The sequence below is a fragment of the Tupaia chinensis genome, unplaced genomic scaffold (assembly GCF_000334495.1).
Source record: "Tupaia chinensis unplaced genomic scaffold, TupChi_1.0 Scaffold000262_1, whole genome shotgun sequence".
NCBI lineage: Eukaryota > Metazoa > Chordata > Mammalia > Scandentia > Tupaiidae > Tupaia > Tupaia belangeri.
Genome location: NW_006159742.1, coordinates 2,209,584 through 2,233,702, shown reverse-complemented (window position 1 = coordinate 2,233,702; position 24,119 = coordinate 2,209,584).

Here is a 24,119-nt window from a genome sequence, read left to right as displayed (position 1 = left end):
TATAAAAAAAAGGAAAGAAAAGAAAAAGTGAGCACTTGGGAGGTTTTAGGAAATTAAAGCTCACACAACTATTTGAATGGATATTATTTCCTTGATAAATGTTCCCAACATATGTATACAAGAGCATTATATTCTTTAGTGCCATGATTGCATTAATGTGCAAAAAGGGGAACCATCTATTGTCAAAATATTTGGTGAGCCTAAGTGACTCCAGTCTCAAACCACAAAAGGAGAAGAATTTCTGTTGTGAGAATTGCAATATTATTTATTACAATTGCTTATTACAATATTTTTAACCTACAGAGTTCTATAAAAATATACATGACACCCTTACTGTCAACCATTCAGTAAAAATGGAAGTTCATTATACTTAGATATATGAGCATCAATTTTTAAAAATTACTACTTTCAAAAAGATCTTCACAAGTTCCTTTGTCTAGACTGATTTTAAAACTACATAATTTTTCATGGAAGTTTACCTAACATTTACCAGTATCTTAATGCTTACATTTTTTGAAGGATCAATTTCATCAAATGTACACATCAAGCTACCCAGTAGTAATTACCTTTTATTATCTGGAGAAGTAAGTCAGATAATGCAATGGTTCACAGTACAGGCTTTTGAGTTTGAGAGACCAGGTTCCAATTCTTTCTCCAGTACTTATAAGCAGTAGAACACAGGTCAAATTAATGAGTAACTTTAAACCTTAGTAAACACCTACCATATAGGACTGTAGCAAATATTTCTGCAAAACAGCCTAATTCATCCAATATATTATAGCTACTGTATGATTTCAAAAACAGTATCATTCTAATATCATGCTAATTGCTCCTCAAAATGCCCCTGTAGAATATATGGGGCAGATAGAATATACCGAATGCCCCCACAGTTATATCTGTAGCCCAGAATTGGGCTGAACTCCAAATCTCTGTATCCAACAATTATAGAGTGTATACATTTAGATGCATCAATTCTACAAGTTCAAGATCAATCCATTACATTACTTTCACAAAATCTGCACTTATCCCTGTACTCATTCTTGGTGAATGGCTCCAGTGTTCTCTCATCAGACCCAAAGGATTTAGAGAATCAGCCACAATTGATTTATTGGCCAACCCACTTGCTGGTGCAGTCCAAACAGTCACCTGGATTTGCCTATCTACTTCCTTAATTTCCCTTAACTACTACACTTCTTCATCATCCTACTGCTGCAGCCTTAGTTCAGGTCTTTATTGTTCTCCACTGTCTTCTAGTTGTTCTCTCAAATTCTTCTTAACTGCCTCCCCATGCTGCTATGAAAGTGATCTTTCCAAAATGTGCACTAACCCCATCATGATTTGCAGCTCATGAGCTTCACCAGTATTTAATCTCATGTCACTATTCCATACCCATACTCTCTGTTCAAGCTATATGGAGTTATCTGGATTTCTAATACATCGCACTATTCCATGCCTCTTTGACTCCATACCTACCTCTCCCTCAACCTAGAATACTCTTCCACCCCTTCTCACTAACTGTCTTTCAAAACTCGACTCAGGGACTTTTGCCTTCATGAAGATACTCCTAACTCCACCATAGTTTTTTAACGGCCCCTCTGGGCACCAGTAGCCCCATGTTCATGATATCTATTATGGAATTCTGCATGATGTTTACTCCTATATGCCCTTGACTAACTTCTATGCCCTTTGAACACAAGTATCCAGAGGGTTTTTTTTTTTTGTCGTTGTTCTTTGTAGCCAAAGTAGGAAACATGCATGTTTAATTATGTATAAATAAAATAAGTTGAAAAGAGAACTTGAAAAATTTCATGTTCATTTCAGTATGAATGAACTGAGATTCATGAGTTTCCCAACTCCTACAACAGAGTATTTTCTGCATCCTTCACTAAGTGAACAATGTAACACAGAATATTCCCTTGTTGCAATATATTGTAGTGTGTTGCAATATTATCAGCTTGTATATACACTAAGTCAAAATCAAAAGAGGAATAAAAATAAGCTAACAAAATCTAAAATATCATTGATCTCTTATAAAGTAGTCCCACTATTTAGCACCTATAGGAAAACAATATTAGTATAAAAATGCATCTTATAAAATATCCTCTAGATACTCTTTTGGAAACAAAAAAGTAATTTTTAAATAAGTTTTTGCCATAGTGCAAAACTTGCCATGTGTGCTAGCATGAGAGAGAGAGACAGTCCTGGGATCTTGGGCATGACTTTGTGCCTGACATAATTTTCAAGCCTCTGGGTTCAGGACTGAAACCACAGTTGGCCATGCAGGAGTCCAGTAATGTAACCACTACTCCATCTCCTGGCCCCAACGAAAGGTAATTTGATGGGAAAACAATAGGAACTGTAATTCAAAATGATCTAAAAGCCATATTCTTTTGTTACTCTGATGACCAAGATTTTATTTTTTTCCATTTGCGTTTGGAAATAACTCCTAAATTTAGGGAAGACTGCATGCCAAATATCCACAATGAAATAATGCTTAATAATAGGAAAATATTAATTAAAACAATGATTTCTGAATATAATGAAGAACCTAGTGATAAGCATATTTCTTAAAATTATTCCAGATGTTAGAAGTTTTAAAATACTATAAGTGGGACAAACACTTTCAGAACTCAATAGGAGGTCTCTATTCATTAACTCTAAGAACTGTTATAGGACTCTCATTTGCAATCAGTGCTAATCATGAATTTGTCTTTTCTTTCTAGTCACTAACATTCTTTTGAAACAATGAGCATGAAATAAACCTTCTTGAGTAAGAGCTTAAAAGCCTTCTTACATCTTCTAGTTGACCAAGGTATGATTTTTCATGAGAACTTACATTCATCTTTTTTTTTCCTCAAAATGGTAGCACACTACAATCTGAGCAACCATATAATTTTATACTTAATGGTATTTATTCCTGAGACAATGCTTTTTTATGCTTTGTATTAGAATATAAGAATAAATTATTTTCTAAGTTTTTGATTGATTCACAGCTTAATGGAGACTATATTATTTAACAAATGCTACTTCTGTTTACCTGGTAGGGTTGGAAAGAACTGCAAAATGTATAAGGAAGTTATATGACTGACATTCATTTTACACAAAAAATTTTCCTTTCAGCCAAGAATAAAATTTTGAGAATATAGTTTACTATCCAGATCATTTGGATCAATGCTGGCTTTCCTTAATACAGTAGATGTCCCAGCACAGCAAGATTCTTGCCAGTCTGAGAAACGGTAGCCTCAGAGACAGGAGTATGTATGTACAACCACTTGTGCAAACACACACAATCTCTCTCTCTCTCTCTCTCTATTTGTGCAAACACACACAATCTCTCTCTCTTTCTCTCTCTCACACACACACACACACACACACACACACATGCACACACAGCTCTTGATGGTTAAAAATAATGAAGCAGTCTTTTTTTCTTCTGCTTAACTTGGTCATTTCAAAATCAGATGAGTTGCTGTTTCAAGAGGTTCTTGTTGTAGGGAGTATGTGCTCACCAGAAAGTCACAGAGAGACAGAAAGTGAGAAATTACCCTCCCCAGGAGTAATTTGCCACACTGCAATCCCTTCTCCTCCATTCTCCTCTCAGGATCTTGTGCATGCACACACACACGCTCAGCGTGAGTTTAAACCACTGGATCCAGGACTTGAACCACGGTCAACTACATAGTAGTCCAGCGACATGGCCATATGCCAACTGCTGATCCCCATGAGCTTTTAACGTATTGGAAGACATTGCTAGTCTAATTCAGGATCCATATTATTATCTCTCTGTATGACTCTTCCTTAAATCCCCTACTCCCCTATTGTTAACAGGGAAGAATTATGTTTAGGCTCAGTTTTTGTTTTGTTTTGTTTTGTTTTTTTAGAGGTTTTTGCTATAGGGCGTGTGCTCTCGCCAGAAAGACAGAGAGAGACAGAAAGCAAGAAATCACCCCCGGGGGGATGGCCACGGCACAATCCCTTCTCCTCCATTCTCCTCTCGGGATATTGGGCACACACGCACACGCGCCTGGCATGAGTTTTAAGCCACTGGGTCCGGGACGCGAACCGCTGTCAACTACATGAGAGTCCAGCGACATAGCCATTACGCTAACTGCTGGTCTCTTTAGGTTCAGTTTTAAAGCCACTAAAATTCTATCTCTTGATTATGAAGCTAGAAATATATATATGGGGTGAGGGAATATGTTATGAAGTACGTGGATGTTACTTTTACACACTAATTTCAGTCATTAATTGATTATTATGTAGGATTCAAGAACTTTAATCCAATAGTCTTAAGCAAAAGCACATCTGAGAGACTGCCAGGAGTCTTGCTATATAATGACAGTCGGTATAGCCTAAAGGGGAATGATGTTTAAGCTAATGTATATTATATCACATGGAGAATGAAAGTAAGACACAAACTGTATTAAATCCAACTCTCCATCATACTTGTCTCCACAAGCTTTTTTCTATCAACTTCCATTGCTGTAGTCTCTTTGTAGAAGTCACTCCTATGGATAAATCTATGCTGATTTCCCCAAGGACAATGAAGTGAGGCTCCAATTAAGCAATCACTGAACTCTGACTTGGGCTCAAATAACATTGATCTTAAGTTCAAGAAACATCAAACTCATGGGACCAGCAGTTAGCATAATGGCTATGTTGCTGGACTCCCATGTAGTCGACTGCAGTTCGCGTCCTGGACCCGGTGGCTTAAAACTCACGCCGGGCACATGTGTGCACGTGCCCAAGATCCCGAGAGGAGAATGCAGGAGAAGGGATTGTGGCGTGGCCATCCCACCGGGGGGGGGGTGGTGATTTCTCGCTTTCTATCTCTCTGTCTCTCTCTGTCTGTCTGGTGAGCGCATGCACCCTATAGCAAAAACCTCTCCAAAAACAAGAAAAAAAAAAAAAGATTTGCTTCAGTTCCAGCAAATGAAGAAAGGCCATTGAAGAAACCCTCCCACAACTTGTATATACATAGAATGAAATACAGTTTATAAATTATGTCTGATATCTTTTTTAAAAATGGCGAAAAAAAGAATAATTCCAAGATAGCAGGAGAGAAAAGAAATTTGAGGGCCAGATTAGCAGCTCAGCAAGAAGTTGGACTTTCTGCCTGCCCAGGGACACATTATGAAACCTTGGGCATGTGAGGATGGCAAATGGGTTCAAAAATCTTGTACAAACCCAGATTCCCATGAGGGCCAAAATCCTTGTTAGAGAGAGACTGAAATATTATCAGGACTATATCCCAGAGAAAAGTCAAAGACTTTTCTACCTTCGTTCTGGATACATTATTTAAAAAAGAAAAAGAAAAAGAAAGAAAGAAAGAAGTTTTGTATTTCTCAGGGCTGAAAGTTCAAATTTACATTAGACAGTAGTGCAGAAAATCCCCGGGCAGAAATTAGTAAGAGCGACAACCAAAATGGCCCTGGAGTGGTGCTATCCCAATCCTGCCTGTATCAGAAGCACTAATGAAACTGCTGTGGAGGGACCTTTACCCATCCATGCCTTATGATATACCCTGATGGAGAAAAACCAATTTTCTCTCATTGAAAATTCAAATTCAGATTCAAAAATTTCAAAGCTTGAAAGGAAGCCATCTGCAACAAAGGGCTCAGCAGACATGAAAACCAGACATTTAGCACCTCTAGATATCAAATTTTAGAACCATAATTTAAATGTAACAGTTATAGGCTGGATTGCCTCCTCTTTCAAAATTCATATATTAAAGTCCTAACTCCAGTACCTCAGGCTTTACTTGGAAATAGGGTTGTTGAAGATGTAAATAGTTAAAATGAGGTCATGCTAGAAAGAGTGGGCTCCCAATCCTATATGCCTGGTAATTTTAAGGGAAATTTTACTTGGACAGGAGGATTGCCATATGGCAAGAACCTGTCAAAAGGAAGACGAAGAAAATAAAAAGATCTCTCTTCCCCTCCCCTCATTCTTCCTCTCTCAATCTCATGCTCTCTCTTTCATTCATATATATATATGATTATTTTTTTAAGAAAGAGATATTTGGACACAGAGACAAACACACACAAGTAGAACACTGTGAACATGAAGGCAGAGTTCTGGTTGGTGCCTCCACAGCTAAGGAACACCAAAGATTCTAGCAAACCAGAAGCAGCTTTGAAGAGTGAATGGAATTATTTCTCACACTCCTCAAAGGAGCCAATCTTGCTGACATTTCAAATTTTGCTTACTTCTTTTTTTCTTAATTCTATAATTTCTTATTTATATTTAATTATTATACATCTTTAGAATATATAATATGGTTTTTCAAAGCATGCATGTAGTACATGATGATGAAATCAGTGTTGTATTTAGAAATGTGGCACATATACACTATGGAATACTAATCAGCCATAAGGAACAGCAAGACTCTATCATTCAAAACAAAGTGGATGAATACAGAAGTATTAATGCTAAGTGAAGTAAGTCAGACTATGAAAGACAAATACTGTATGTCCTTGCTCATTGTATACCAAAAGTCTGCACTCCAGCAGACATTGAAAATTTGAAGACATAGTAGTAAAAAGAACAAAGGTAAGATACCAAAGTTTTGTTCACAAGAAAGATAGTGAAAGACAGAGAAAGGAGCACCTTCAACACAGACTCATGCCACAATCCACACCCCCACCAGTACTCTCAGCCAGCCAAGATAAAATATAGGTATGTCCAGATTATAGAGGTCAACTGGGAAACCAAACCCCTAACCTAGCTTGAAAAGCACAATACTACCATGTTTCCTGCTTGACATCTTGATTTCAGACCTATGAGACAATATGCCTGTTAGTTAAGGCACCCAATTTGTAGTCTTTTCTTCAGGCAGCCCTAGCAAACTAATAAAAGCTATAAAGTAGGTATGCTTAAAATGATTAAAGAGATTATAGAGATAAAGAAATTATAAGAAAAAAATGAACATTATTATAAATAGAGGTCTCATTTGAATAAATATGGATACTACCAATTAAAATCTTCTATTATTATAAATAGAGGTCTCATAAAAATAAATATGGATACTACCAATTAAAATCTTCTTGAGCAAATTAAAGATGTCAAACATGTCCAAAGAAATTAACAAATTCAATATATAATTATGAATACTACCTATATTGCAGCACAGAGAGATAAAGAGATCAAAACTTGAAAACTTGAAATAAAGATAACAATACAAAAATAAAATGATGAAGTTTAATATTTAGCCAAATAAAAGATACATAAGAAGGAAATAGAAAATAAAAAGGAGAATATCACTTGTAGCAAGAATAAAGACTTTCTCCTAGTTGATGGAAATTTTCTGTTCCCCTAATTTAGGAAACTTCAATAGATCCCGAGTGGAATAAATAAAAGTAAATTCACAACACATGATTATAGTGAAACTGCAGGAGATTTAAAAGCTGCTAAAGAGAAAAGATAAATTACTTACAAAGGATAACAATTAGATTGACAGCTGATTTGACAACAACAATGGAAGAGGACAGCAGAGAAAAACTAATTTTAATGTACCGAGAAGATTAGCTGTCAAAACTACAGCTCTACATGCAATAGCCTAAAGGTTGTATTTTTAGAAGAAAATTGAATACAAATGAAAGAGTAGAATGATAAAAAAGCAATAAGGAACAAAGGAATCAAAATCATGTAAGTAAATCTAAATTCAAGTATAATACAAATTAGGTTGAACTCTTAGTAATTATATATGATTCAACCTAATCATAATGACTAACTTTGACAATGTTAAAAACCAAATGAATGGGTGTACATATTTGTCATAACTCACCCAATTGTACACTTAACATGTATGCATTTTATTTTATGTAAATTATAGCCCAGAATTTGATTTTAAAGACAAATGGAACTGAAATGCTATATAATAACAAGTTGGGTAAAGGGCACTGATTACATTTAGCAGACTGATATATTCATATTGTTAGGGAGGAGAATTGAAATAATGAATAATTTTAGACTGTATCAAGGAACACATACATGTTGAGCATTTAAAGTTAATACTGAAAGGTTGGAAACAGAATATGAGCCTAGAGGGTGGAGGACAGTGTGTTGTTCCTCATCCATCCTTTGGGGTATCTTAACAATAGTAACAGGCATAAAAATCTTACAGCAGTATTCAGTTCTGAGTGGACAGATAGATGGTCCAGAGAAACTTTTATTAGATAGTTATTTAAATGAAAACAAAAATGAAACAAAAATAAGAGAGAAAGGAGCCATGAAGATACTCAAAGTTATATCTACAGGGCAGAATTTGAGGGATTATTTTTTTTTTCAAGACAATAAAAAAGATTCTCCAAGAGAGTTACCATTTCATAGAACACAGAAAATAATGAGGTTCAATATGGCTGGAATGTGGGCACAGTAACAGATATAGGCATAGAAGAAGTTGGAATTAGGAGAATGTATAGGATCCTCTAAAGTGAGTAATAAATCATAGTTCACAGAATGAATGATGGCAAGACTTAAGAATGCAAAGATGTTTTGTAAATTTCTAGTCCAGGTTCTTACTTAATGGATGAATACACTGAGGTCCAGAGAAGCTAGTAGTTTATGCTACAACATTTGTACGCCTGAGTAATCAACCATGACCGTATTCTTTCTTCCAAGAGTAATTACATTTTTCACACCAGAGACAAAGATTTATGTAGCACTCTGAAAAAATACCTTTAAAAAAATGTATGATACCGGACAATTATTTCAGTTAAGGTACCTAATTAGGTACTTACAGTAGTTGGTGTATTTGCATGCTTAATTAGCTATAATTTATTTAAAATTACTCTAATATCAAATTACTGTGGGATGTTTTTGAGGCTTAAATTATTCTTTTAAAAAGTTTTATTTTTATTCATTTCTTTTGCAGTACAAAGTAAAACTAAAATTTTACTTCATTAAAGGAAAATCATCAAGTGGAACTAAAAGTACAAAATGAGAGAAATGAACAGGGTAAAATGTTGAAATTAAATAAAAAACAGATCATTAAATACTCATTTAAGGATTACAAGAAAAGCAATTGAATCTAAACAAGTGTAGTTTTCAAATAAAATATAATAGAAATAGTAGCAATGTGATACAGGGGAAAGTGCTGCAAACTAAGTTAGCCCATCTAAATTATTTATTTATTTATTTATTCATTCATTCATTTATTATTTTTATTATTTAATTTGACCAGAGAGAGCTAGACACAAAGAGGGAAAGTGAGAAAACAGGCCACCAGATCCAGGACTTGAATTGTGGTCAGCCATGTGGGAGTCCAGTGCCCTAATCACCACACCCCACTGGCACCTTTTGCTTTTGGGGGGAGATATCTTTGCCTTAAGGCATATGTGCTTGCAAAGCGGAAGAGAGAGAGACATTGAGAGGGAAAGTGAGAAATCACCCCTTAGGGGGATGGCCATGCCACAATCCCTTCTCTTCTGTTCTCCTCCCAGGATTTTGGACATCTACACTTATGCACCTGGCCTTAGTTACAAGGTGCCAGGTCCAGGACTTGAATTGCAGTCAGCCATGTGGGAGTCCAGGACTATAAACACTACAACACCTGCTTGGCCCCACCCATCCAAATTTTAATACCACTGACACACCATCAGCAATAAACTCTTTTATTTTTTGGAGGGGGGGAGATGTTTTTGCTATAGAGCATTTGTGCTCGCCAGAAAGACAGAGAGAGACAGAGAGACAGAAAGCAAGAAATCACCCCCCAATACCTTCTCCTACACTCTGCTCGTGGGATCTTGGGCATGCACGCATATGTGCCTGGTGTGAGTTTAAGCCACCGGGTCCAGGATTCGAACCACAGTCAACTACGTGGGAGACCAGCGACATAGCCATTATGCCAACTGCTGGTCCCAGCAATAAACTCTTCAGTATCTCTTTTACTTCTCCCTATTAACACTTTTACTTTTTTTTTTTTTTAGCTTTTTAAAAGTTTATTATTTTATAATTTTTTATTTTTTTGTGCAGCATTTTCAGGTACAATTTGATTTTTCAAAACATGCATACAGTATGTGATAATCAAGTCAAATATATTAACAATTTATCATGTTCAACCAAGAGCATTACATTATATTGTATACCTCAGTATTCCCACATGCACAGTGGGTTTATGTGGTTACCTCCAAACTCTATAATTCCAAGTATCTAATAAACTAGATTTGATTAAGTGAAAACACTTTTCCTAAGGGCCAGTCATGTCCAGATACTTCCTACATCTGGAATCAGTTCTTTCTCCATTCACTTCTTTAAAACTATTTTTTTTATGATTTTTTAAAAATTTCATTTATTTATTTATTTAGTTTTTTTTTTTTATACATTCAATCACATTATTTAGCTTACAAAGTGAACTTTTCAATATGTGAACATTTCTCCCTGGTCCAGTTAATCAAAATATCCTCAACAAATAACAACACTACCTCCCTGTCCCAACAATGCTCTGTCTCCATATCCCTCCTCCAAATGTCCTTCCTCAGGCCCCACCCTTTCACACACACCACATCTGGCATTCACACCCATCTCTTGTGTTTGTACATCCTTTAGCCCGTCAGTTTCAGTCATAGAGTGCAGACACTCAGTATATATTAAGTGGGGACATGCAATGTCTCTCCATAGCCTGGCTTGCTTCACTCAGCAGTAAATTTTCCATATTCTTCCACTTTCTGTCAAAAGCCAGGGTTTTTTTTTTTTATGGTTGAATAGTATTCCATAAAAGTATTTTTTAAGTATTTATTTCTTGAGAGAGATATGGAGAAACCCTCAACAGAGTCTTCATGCTACAATCTACTCTCAGTTTTACCCCATCTCTCAGCCAACCTAGAACACAGGCACAGGTGCTCACTCAGGAAATCATATAATGCAAACTCTGGACCTTTCCTATATGTGTCCAGTAGTGTTACCTCTCTACCACCACTTGCCCCCTCTTTCCACTTTTAATTGCCTGTGCTTTAAGTGTGTTCTTATTCCTTCTTACCTGCACACAACAGTCTCTTAATCAATCTTGCCCTCTTCTCTGCCTTCTCCTTGTCAACTTGTCTTCCTCAAGACTATCAAAAGGATCGCATGAGCACATGTCAGTGAAATGACTTCAGTGGCTTCTCAGTGCTTTCAAATAAAGCCTAAAATCTTTAGAGTGACATTCAAAGTCCTTAAAGATCTGATCCATACCTATTTCTCCAGAATCATCTCTTAGTATCCCCATTTCTGCAAATCTATTCTTTACCCTTTCCAAATTTATTACCAGAACCTCTTAACCTTCCTCACTATTCTCTACCTACCTGATGATTTCTTACTTTTCCACTTCACATCCTCTTTTTGCACTTGATTTGCACCTAGTCTTCCCTAATTCCCTCATTGCCATTGTTTAGGTAAGATGCCCAGAGCATTGTATAAATAATTATTGGTACATATCACGCCGGAATCATTTACTTATAAAAGGAAATTATCCACTAGTCTGTAAACTTCTTAACACAAGAACATCTGTGTTCATCTGTATTCCCTGTGCCTGCTACAAATTTTACTTGAGAGTAGGTGACCTATGAATAATATTTTTATTGAATAATTATTAGTATTTTTTCATAAAACAAAATAATCCCTTTTCAAACACAAAATCCTTGAAGCAAAATTCTGGACTACTCATCTTTAAATCTTTATAATCTTTATACTTTACCTGCAACTTTGGAAAATCCAAATTACATATTTATAAATAGTGGGTCTGTAGTAGAAAAAGAAAAAGGAAAAATCTAATATTTGAATGAAGAGCATAGTTTTTTGAAATACAGCTTGTCATAGAAACTAAGTGCCATAACATTGAAACTGTTTATTATGGTAAATGGAAATTAATTTGTCATTAAATTGTTATTATTCAAGTAAAGTATAGCCTTTACTAATAGGACTTGTGGATTTTCTTTTCACAAAATTTAACAATACTGGTAAGACTGTTTTTGAAATATTGTTTAATGAAAAAGATCAAACTAATTGTGACCAACTGGTACAGAATAGTCCCTGAGATTTTATGCCAAGAGTAGATGTGATTTGACATCAGTTTTTCTATTTATTATTTTCATAGACACTAAGTCACATGATTTTATGACCACAGATTTGTCAGAATGTTAGCCATCACTTACCAAAACAGCTAAACTTAGTGAACATTTATGTCTTCAACACTATTCTAAATATCTAATGCACATACCCATTTATTCCCCATGACTCCCTATAGAGTCAATAAAATTATTGTCTTCATTTTACATATGAATAAACTGAGACACAAAAAAGTATTAAAAGTCACATAGTAAGTGGCAGAGCTGGCAAAAGGCTCCATGTCCTCTGCCATACTACTTTTCTTAAACGTTAACAGATAAGGAGTATCCACCTCAGAAGGCTGTTGCTTGACCTAAATTAATACCTGTAGAAGACTCTAATTTTTTAGCCCTCCCTGATTTCAATACTTTGTGACGTAACTTTTCAGTTATTTTCTCTAAAGGGGTAAATCATTCCCCAACCCCTTGAGTTGAATTGGGCCATATGACCAGCTTTGGCCAATGGAACCACACAAAAGTGATGGTGTGCCAATCTATTTTCGTATTCTCTGACATCACCATGGAAAGAACATACTCAAGAGCTGAGTAATCCCTGGTATCAGGAGAAGAATGAGAGACACATGCTGTAGAGCACCAGGTCTGGATTAGCCAGCTCCAGACAACACAGATGTTTGAGGTAAACACATGCCTGTTTTTGTATGTCTCTGGGATTTTTTTCATTTTATAGCATACAAGAGCATAGAATACAAAACCTATTAAAGTACTTAGGCCAGTGGCGAGAAGCTTTTCACAGACATTAGATACTATTATAGTTGCCGTATTTTTATCTTTACAGTTTTATTTTATTCCAATGATTTATTAAGTATACTTAATTTATCCTCTTTCTGTTTAATTATGAGATAAGGCACATAGATATAACTTTTTACTAGACTATAAACTCCTTGAGGGCAAGAACTGAAAATGTTTCATCTTTTTTATTCTCAGTCCCTCAAACTGCCCAAATAGGGGCTCAATAAATATCTGATAAAGAGACTATTTTTTTTTTCCTAATTCAAACTTAGCAAAGCTAATCTACTCTTTGGTAGCAAGATAGGAAAAGTATGTGGGAATCTCATCAGCTACATAATGCATCACTGCTGGTAGCTTCTGCAGGAGAACTGACCATGCTAACTCCACTACATGAGTACATTTTATTCTCTTAATAAGTAAACCCCAAAAGAAAACAAAATTCAGAGTTTTTGTTTGTTACTAAAATAGTAACAAATTGCAAAGAACTAAAAAGCACCATGAGAAGACTCCATCGTGCTGCCACTAGGCACAAGGACATCAGACATGTCTCTTACTGCTCACCCCATGAAGAACCTCAAATCACCCCACTCTGCCCCTGCATCTTTACTCCTCCCAAACAGGAATAAAATGATGAACTTTATCTACTAGACTGTCTCTACTTTGAGTATAAGAAACAGAAATCCTGCCAGCAGTAGCTAGAAGCCGCCTATCTGATGTCTGACATCTGCATTTAGATCATTCAGAGGAATTGCTCTGGGCTCTGTGAGCAAAAGTAAATATCAAGGAACCATCCATGGGAATCTTACAAGATGATAACAAAAATATTTCCTCCTATGAAAACAATACAAGCATTTCATTTTCTTAAAAACTTCAGTAGGAATCCATAATTAGGAGTATTTCTATCCTAAAGGAGACCTTTTTTTTTTTAACATGAGAACAACTTGTGTTTCTAAACAAAATGATGTTTAGTAAGAATTACAGGAGAAATTCATTGCATAAAAAGTTTCTTATACAGGGATCAGCAGTTGGTGTAATGGTTATGTCACTGGACTCTCATGTAGTTGACCATGGTTTGAGTCCCAGACCCAGTGGCTTAAACACATCAGGCATGTGTGCATGCATGTCTAAAATCCTGAGAGGAGAATGGAGGAAAAGGGATTGTGGCGTGGCCATCCCCCTGGGGGGGATGTGATTTCTCACTTTCTGTCTGTATATATACTTCTGCATATTTTTAGTATTAAATTTCTGTTACTTTTAAAGTAAATAATTTGTAGTATATAAAGTTTATATGTGAAAGTATAAAAGCAAGTGAAAATTCTTCAAAATAAAGAAGTAGATTCAAGTTATGTTTTTATTTGTTGAGAAATACACTGTATCTATACTATCAGAGATAGATTAACATTATGTATCTGTCTGTAGAGGTCTTACCTAGCAACAATCAGCATGTTATATCCATTAAATAAGGAAAAATTATTCAACCAGTCATCAGGAGAAAGTTCTGGGAACATTTTAATGTGGCCCCCAAGTATTCCTGCATCCTAGTATACCCTGATATAGCTCGTATCATTGTCTCTTCTTAAGTTTGGGAGGGACTGTGACTATAATGGAGTTCACTCCTGTCATTAGGTTATAGTATATGACAAAAGTAAAGTGATTTTAAAAATGTAAATAAGGGGAGCCAGCAGTTGGCGTAATGGCTATGTCGCTGGACTCCCACGTAGTTGACCGCGGTTCGTGTCCCGGACCCGGTGGCTTAAAACTCACGCCGGGCGCGTGTGCGTGCGTGCCCAAGATCCCGAGAGGAGAATGGAGGAGAAGGGATTGCGGCGTGACCATCCCCGCTGGGGGGTGATTTCTCGCTTTCTGTCTCTCTGTCTCTCTCTGTCTGTCTGGTGAGCGCACACGCCCTACAGTGAAAATCTCTAAACAAAAAAAAAAAAATGTAAATAAGGACCCAAAGCAGTTGACTTTGAATTCATCAAGGGAGATTATCCTAGGTAGACCTGATTTACTCAGTTTAGCTTTAAAAAGTGACCAAGTCCTTCCCCATGACTTAAAATGGTAGTGTGGACATTTGTGGGACACAGAAATGTACTGTTGTCGGTTGATGATAGAATGTATGGTGTCCTCAGCTGGACTGGTGTGAAGTGTGTTTGTGTTGGGTAAATTCACTTTATAAGCCAAATGATGGACAGTGATGGAATGTATAAATTTAAAAAAAAATAAAATTAAATAAATAATTCTTAAAAAAAAAAATCAGGACAGTGGCACTGCAGTAAAATGAAGCACTCTATGAGGAGACAAAATGGGAAGGTTGCCAGTTAGTGTCCAGAAACTTCCATGATCTGGAGCTGGCTGAGGCTGGGGGTGGATCACCACCAAGACTATCAGGGGTGCTGTCTCTGTCTCTCTCATACATGGGAGAAATAAATATTCATAAATAAACTATTGGATCATCAGAAAAGTCATGATGCATTTTTGCATTAACAATAATATTTTTTTCTGACAACCTATTATTTTAGAAAACCAATGGCAGGAGTTATTTTCTTAGTTCTTGAAAAATATGTAGTAGTAGAGAAAAGGAAATAGTAAGTTGTTCTTGGTACTCCATTCAGAAGGCAATTTTTCCACATCTAGAAGATCATTGTTTTGATTACACTAGGCACTCATAAATTCTATTTACATGTTCTGTATCAGGAACTTTATTCCCACTTCTTTGAGGCTCATAATATTTACCAACCTAGAGTCATTTTTATTCTTTGTTCTTGATAGCTTCTATTTTTAACTTCCAGTTTCTAAGTTCACCAGGGTCCATTAGAGACAAATTGAAGAAGCAGAAAAAGAATAAAGCACCAGGTATAGGAAAGAAATAAAAAGCACTGACAGTCTATTACTTTTTCCTTGGAACTAACACTGCTTTCAATCATACTGGATGTCAAACAATCTACCAGCCATCAAACATGTAATCCTGAACCCTTAGAAATAAGAAATAACAAACATGGGCTTAACTAATTGCAGTGGCAGCACCTCAAGACATAAATATCGCTCAGTAGAACCTGAAAACAGGCAGGTTCCTCATGTATCCCCTCCAGATACATGGGGGATTCAACTGCCATGAAATGATGGTCAGAGTTAATAAAGACTTGTCTGTGCTGGAAAATGTTGAGTTTGAGTTTGCAGTTGACTGAATCTGGGCTTACTGCAAGCTAATCTGTATGAAAGCCAAGAACAAATGAAAAATACCTGGTAATTAGTGATGGCCGATTCAACTTGGATCACACCCCAAACCTTGTCACCACTTGTCATTCATTTGAAAACCTATTAAGACTGTACGATAGGCTTTATTACTGCCTATATTTGTTCATTCCATGCACTACCGACTCTCTCTATCATTATACTCTCCTCTAGAGCATTGCATAGTTTTACTGAAAAGACACATTTTCCTGCTCCAAATAAACTATAGTCAGAACCTTGTATGTTTTAAATTCTTGAGCGAAAACATTTTCCCTCACTTTAGGTGAGGGAAAATAGGTGTTTACTTATGTAATCAGTGATGAAACCAAGTAGCGCATATTCTTATTTTCATTTAAATTGCCATAGGGCATGTGTCCTCACCAAAGAGAGACAGCGAAAGAGAGAGGGAGAAAATACTCTCAAAAGGGCATGGTCATACTATGATTCTTTCTCCTCTATGTCTCCATCCTGTCAGGATATTGAGCACAAAAGCACATACGCCCAGCATGACTATCAAGCTGATAGGTCCAGGATTTAAACTATAGTTGGCCATGTAGGACTCAGCTTACTTAACTACTAGGATACAGAGTGGCCCAGGAAAAGGATATTGTTGGAATCTAATAGTATGATACAATTCTGAGACACTGAAGAAGAACCACTCTTGGTAGTTCTTCATGCATACAAGCTATAAATAGCTTATTGTTTGTGTGTGTGCATATGTGTTCACATGTGTGTGTATATGTGTGTGGTGTGTGATATTTAAGACAGAGCCTTGTCATGCCATGATCTTCTTACTTCAGCTTTCGGAGTTGGACTATAAGCATGTACCACTATGCCTAGCTTTAAATATCTTGTCAAATTGATTGACAACATTAACAGTTGCCTAGACATGCATTTTTGAATAAAGACTTGAAATTGCCTTTTGTAAGTTGAGGTCAGTGTTTTCTGCCCAAAGAGTTTGTCACAAACTTTCAACAAATCTTTTAACTTTCAGAGCTTTTTCGAATTTGTAGATTTGGGCTAGGTATTTGTTTATGTTTGGCTCTCATACAGATTGGCTTGTACTGTTAACTCCTCATTAACTCTGATCATCATTTTCTTGCAGCTGAATCCTGATGTATCTGGAAGCAATATATGAGAAACTAGTCTTGTTTCAGGTTCTCCTAAAAACTATGAAATTTTATTTCAAAGATCTGAAGATATATAAGAAACACATTAAAACTCACCAAAAGAATGAACAGGAAGCCCCTCAAAAAGAGTTTTTCAGGGACGAGCAATTAGCGTAATGGCTATGTCACTGGACTCCCACGTAGTTGACCGCGGTTCGCATCCCAGACCCGGTGGCTTAAAACTCACGCCAGGTGTGTGTGCGTGTGTGCCCAAGATCCTGAGAGGAGAATGGAGGAGAAGGGATTGTGGCGTGGCCATCGCCCCTGGGGGGTGATCTCTCACTTTCTGTCTCTCTGTCTCTCTCTGTCTGTCTGGCAAGCACATGTGCCCTATAGCAAAACCTCTCAAAAAAAAAAAAAGAGTTTTTCAAATATATTTAAATTATAATATATTTCAGCATGGTACAGAACTCTATGAGTCTCATCCTCTTATATTTTCTAATACTCTCTCTAGACTCCCTGCATATACCAAAAATAAAAAAAAAGAGGAAGAAAAAAGTTTCATGCACATAAATGAAAGAATGAGTCAGAGTGTGATACTTACCATCTTATGTAAAATTTTATTGAGGACCTTATATTTGCCAGAAACTGCTAGTTGCAGGGGATATTACTGTAATCAAGGCAGACAGACACTTGTGCCACAAAGTTTACCTTCTAGGGAGCTGAGCAGTATACAAATGAATGGGAAATAACAAGTTAATAATGACAGAGAGCAATAAATATGAAGGCCATAAAGAGGCTGATGACAGAATGGAGGATGACTAATTAAGGTATACACTCTAGGTAGGAGGGACAAATATCTATGGTAAAAGAGCAACAACAGTGTATCAAGCCAGAAGTCAAACTTTCCAAAGAGATGGAATTGCAAGTGCACAGAACAAAATATGAAAAAGTGTGGTGGGTTCCAAGGCCAGCAATGAGTAGTGAGTTTGGGGACAGGACTATACGATGCAATCAAAAAGGTAGGTAAAGTTCAGATCATGATCTTGTAAACAATGTATTTTGTTCTAGGTACAACAGGAAGTCATTAAAGGGCTCTATCACTCTATACACATGTCTCAATTATCTTATTTCTGTGTAGAAACTGTAGTACTGGAGGTCATGAAAGAAGAAAGAAGGCATGTTAGACAATTGCTGTAGCAGATTAGGTGAAAGGTTCAGGTAGAGTGAGCAGAGACAAAAGTGAGAAGAACGATGACCAGATTTGTTGGTGTATTAGTTTTGGGTTGGAAGAGAAAGAGGAAAACTGGCAGAAGAATTAGGATAAGCCACTCAATGAACAATCTTGTCTGTAGACAAAAATCCACGAGCCATGAGCATACAGACAGCATGCAAAGCCATAGGACAGGATGAGATATACAGAGAGAGATAATAAGTACAAAAGAGCAAGGATGATACTCATGGGCTCTATAATATTTAGCATTTGGGTTAAGGAAAGGAAGCTAGCAAAGACACTATGAAAGAAAGTATAAGAGAGGTAGAAGAAAATGTGGAAATATTGGGTTGTCAGAAAAGTCGTGACTCGTGTTTGCTGATTATGACTTTTCAGACAACCCGATATTATAACAAAAATCAAGAGAGAAAAAAATCCTTAAAATTTTTTGGAAAAAAAGAATGGGAAGCTAACCAACAAATGGGCTGAAAAGGTGTCCTTTAGATTTTAGAATATTATGAATTATAATTTCATTTAATAAATCAACTATAATGTAAAGTTCCGTAAATACTGACACTAGACCCACAATTTCTGCAAACATGTCCGCTTCCCTCCTCTAAGTCTTCACAGCATTAGCAGAGTAAACACACGCAACAACTTCTATGTAAACAGGTAGAGAAGTGAATGGAATGGTCCTGATTTTTATCACTCCACATCACACATTCTTACTGGGGAGAGACATAGAACAGCCTTGTCAAACAGTAAGCTATAATCAAGATTGTGATCCACAGACTAGAAAACAAGAGATGGTCATCTCAAGGCTATTGAGATAGGCAAATTAATTTAAAACAAATCATGCATGAGAATTTGCTATGAGGAGAGAAAGGGGCTGCAAATAAGAATATAAGACAGCAGTGATCAAATCTAGTAACTGAAGATAGAGAGGCAAGATGAAGTGAAGACATAGCAAGTTCTTAGGTTCAGATCACTCACACCATTTTCTTTTTTTAAGAGAAAATTTTGCTATAGGGCACATGGGTTCATCGGAGAGAGAGAGACAGACAGGCAGACAGAAACATGGAAAGTGAGAAATCACCTCCCAGGGGAATGGTCATGCTGCAATCCCTTCTCCATTTTCCTCTCAGTATTTTGGGCAAGCACACACTTGTGCCCAGTGTGAGTTTCAAGTCACCAGGTCCAGGACTCGAACCATACTCTTCCATGTGGGAGTCCAGGGCCTTAACCACTACACTATCTGCCGGCCCAAAGAGCATTCACTTCAGATCAGCCACTCTCTGAGGCAGCAGAATCTTTGATTATATTTGGGGTCAATTACATGTAAGTAGAAAGAAAACTCTACAACTAAGATGTTGCCCATCTGATGTTCCTTATGCCCTCCCCTTGATAGGCCCAAACTCACTCGAACTCTGGCCTGTATCTTCCTCCTCTGTCCTCTTCTTTGAGTCCAAATGAAAGGAAGTTGAAAAGCCTAGACAAGATGGCTGCCCCATCTGACCACCAAAGTGCCCTTTGTATGTAACATACCTGGTGTCTGTTCTCAGATCACTGCCTAGACAGAGGCATCTTCAGTATAAAAATCTTAAACAAAATCATGGACAAAATATGGCCAACCATACTTGTGTCAGATATCAATGGAAAGTCATCCAGCAGAAATTTTTTTTTATACTAACTCTGGTGCTAGAAAAAACTCAGCCATCATAAAGACCATTTAATACAAAAGATAACTTCAAGTTCCCAAGTTTTTCCATATACAGATTGTATTTTGTTTCCTCTAGTAGTACTTATTTCATCTTGGATTTCTTTTTTTGCTTTAGGCAAGAAAAGATCTGTACTAGAGTAGAACTCAGCTCTTCAGCATGATCCTGTATTGCCTACTCATCAACCCATCCACAGGCAGTCTCACCTTGGGTTTCTGGAGCAGACAGTTATAGCAGAAGGTGGTGCCAATAAATCAGACCTTCTTTGCTCTCAATGAATATGTTTAAAAAGATGTGCACTTCATTATGTAAGTATTGCAATATGCATAATTCAGTTGAGATTGTGTGTGCACTTTGTGTGTATGTGTATGTGTGTGTGTGTGTGTGCATGTGTGTTCAAATTCAATTCAAGATAAAAATGTTTAATAGAAAATGTCTTGGGATAGGGAATTGATTTTATAGTAACATCCTGCTGTGCCCTTACACATAAGCCACACAAGTATACCAACATATTCCTTCCCAAAACATTCCCTTTTACTTTTCTTTTTTTTAATCATTATGCACATAGAGTCATGGTTTCCCCAAAAGAAAATCAACATACAGAGTAATGAAGGATGAGGCAATTAATTGACAGTTTCTCTCAGAATATCATTTCCCATGGGCAACCTAGTCTCAAAACTTTTTCTTTCTTTCTTTCTTTCTTTTTTTTTTTTTTCAATCCAGAATCACCTCATGGAGGGAGCAGGCAGGGGGATGATTCTTGAATATTTTTCTAGCCTGAGGAACCAACTAATTCACATAAGATTTGTATAAATACTACTATTTGAGTCTTTCACAGCAAACTCACTCTGTTGCATTGGGAGTCATTAAGAATTTCCTGACTTCAAAGCTTATTTTGCTATGAGGTACGCTAACCTCCTTCAAAGTAAAGACAAAACCATTAAGAATAGACAACCAAGATGGACTTCAGAAAGCTTGTTTCAATTTGGCTGATCACTGCTAGGATTCTGTGTGGCATGATGAGATAATTTATGATAAAATGAAGATGGACTGAAAAGGCATGCTGTTATGAGAGACCAGATGGACTCTGTGTTAACTCTTCCGAGAGCCGTATACACAGCTTGGCAAGGTGAAATTGCTATGGAAGAAAAAAGAACTACAGAAAATTGTAGTGCTAGGTTCTTAGAAGAAAGAGACAAAGTGAATTTGGATGTCTTAGTAAGAAAGAAAGAGATAAATAAGGAGAGTCAAAGGAGCAGACCTTATTGGGGCAATCTGTCAGGAGACTAAAAAGGCCATCATGAAATGTGAAGTTACAGAACAAAACTAGATTCTGTGTTTGGGAAAATAAGCTCCAAACAACCCGTATTTGTTTCTCTGAAAAGGCTTTTGAAAATAGACAACAAAAAAGTTGTATGTCATGACTTGAAAGAAGATCAGAAGATTAGCTACATTTTTAGGACTCTACAATGAGATTTTTAATTTGTAAATATCTGATACAAATGAAGCTAATTAAAAACATTTACAAATATCTGTGGCATGGAAGAGTGAACAAAGAATGTCAAATTTTAACATTTGGTTTATATCTTACTTGCTAATTGGATGTAGCATTTGTACTTACACTCAAAAGCATGTGTAATTAATACATTTTCCATAGTAGAACTGTTTTCTTACAATTTAGTGGTAGAAATAATAACATGAGCCACCATGTATCAAGTGCCCAGTTTCAAGCATGGCCCTTGTCAGGCATATGCCAAACAACTTCTACATTTTGTCATTTTACATGAAAACGTCCCAGTCCAGCTGCAGTGGCACAGAGCTTACTGCTGCTGCTGTGCAATACTGGAGTCCATGTGGGAAGGCTCCAGGATTACATCCTGGTCTACCTCGGCACACTGAGTGCACCTGTGGGCACACCCGTGATTCTTGTCGGCTGTAGAGCTGGGGGAGGATCATGGCTGCAGGAAGACCCTGTGGAGGGTCTGTCTGTCTCCCTCTCCCTCCCTCCCTACCTCTGTGTTTCAGAAAACACACAAATAAACTGAAAAAAGAAAAAGAATACTTCCCTGAGATGTGGATATGATGAGTCTTGTTTTAAATATTAGAGAAATGACACCTAGAGAAGTTGGGAAATGTGCTTGAATTCACAAGCTGTCTTAAAATCTAAAGCATACATTTAACCGTTACATTATACTACCTCCCAATTGTCAAATTATTTTTGGCACATCAAGTTACTAAAATGTCAAATTGATACATTATTCTAATCCCAGGTTTTCTATCCTACAGGGCCAATACAATATTCCAATGTAAAGATATATATTCATGCGTGCACAATATTATTCACATTTACTCCAACTCATTCAGTGTATTGAAAACATCATTCCAAAAAAGAAAAAAAAAAAAAACTAGGCTACCACCTGCAGTGCATATAAAAAAATAGCAAAGTCCCAGTCTAAAAGTATATTAATAATAACAATTTGGATCAGGAAGATATGTTGAGACTCTATTAGTTTAGGCTAATGCAAAGAATAAAAGTCAAGAATAAATGACAAAGACTAGATCACAGGTGATAGAAGAGAATAGACTCATTTGTAACTACCATTTTAATAACAAGTTCAACCAAGAATAGTCTGTGGATGCTAAAATGTTTTTTAATTGCCAGAGAATGCGTGCACTTGCCAGAGAGACAAAGAAAGCACTCCTCAGTGGTCAAGGTCATACCATAATCTCTTCTCCATTTTTCTATCCTGTTGTGATTTGGGGCATGCACACACATGCACCATGTTTCTGAAGCTGGACTCCAGGTCAGGAATTTGAACAGCAGTCATCTATCTGGGATCTGGCATCCTTAATCACAATGCTATAGGATGAGCCTGAGAGAAACTTGCATATGTACCGTGTGTGTATACATTTGTGTGCACTTACACATGTATGTATATATGTATTTTTTTAAAGAGCTGGAGAAATACCATTGGGATGTTCATTTTACTTCAAAAGGAGATTCCCTCCTACTTATCTTTAGAAGAATAACTGAGATAAGTAAAAATGTATCCTCTTCTTTGGAAGGCTGAAGAAGAGTCTGATAGAGCAGCATTGAGAATGTACTGACTTAGCTGCTAATGGCACAGATGTTCATGGTTCTCTTGAACCAAACCTTAAGAGGAGCAAACAGGGACTAGCAGACATAATAATGGTTATGTCACTGGATTCCCACATAGTTAACTGTGGTTTGAGTCATGGACCTTGTGGCTTTAAACTGGCACTGGGCATGTGTGCATGCGTGCCCAAGATCCTTAGAGGAGAATGGACGAGAAGGGATTACAGCTTGGTCATACTCCCTGGGGAGTGATTTCTCACTTTCTGTCTCTCTAACTTTGTCTCTCCAGAGAGTGCACACACCTATAGCAAAAATCTTTCTTAAAAAAAGAAAAGAAAAAACTTGGCAAAGAAACCCTAACAGAGGGTGGATCTACAGAATCTTAAATGTTAGGATGGATGGCTCTTTTAACATGGGTTTGGGATCCAGGGTAATCACAGAGCTCAAACAAAAACAGACAATCTGTCCTCTTAAAGCTTAGAGTTTAGAACAGAAGATGCGTATTTATCATATAACACAGTTAAAGATAAAAATCACAATTTCATGTCAGCAAGGTGGCATGGTGTTTAAGCATCTAGATTCCATATGCTCAATGTGTGGTTCCAGTCCTGGACTGTCAACTTAAAAAATATGCTGGGTGGACCCAGCAGGTAGTATGGAGGTTAAGGGCACTAGACTCCCACATGGCTGACTGTGGTTTGAGTCCTGGATAGGATGGCTTGCTTTCTCACTTTCCCTCCCTCTCTCTCAGTCTATCTCTGGTCAAATTAAGAAACAATAATAATAAATAAAGTTAAAATAATGCTTTTTAAAAATGAGGGGCACATATGTATGCATGCACAAAATCCTGAAAGGAGAGTGGAAAAGGATTGCAGGGTGGTCATCCCCGCAAAGGAATGCTTTCTAACATGCTTG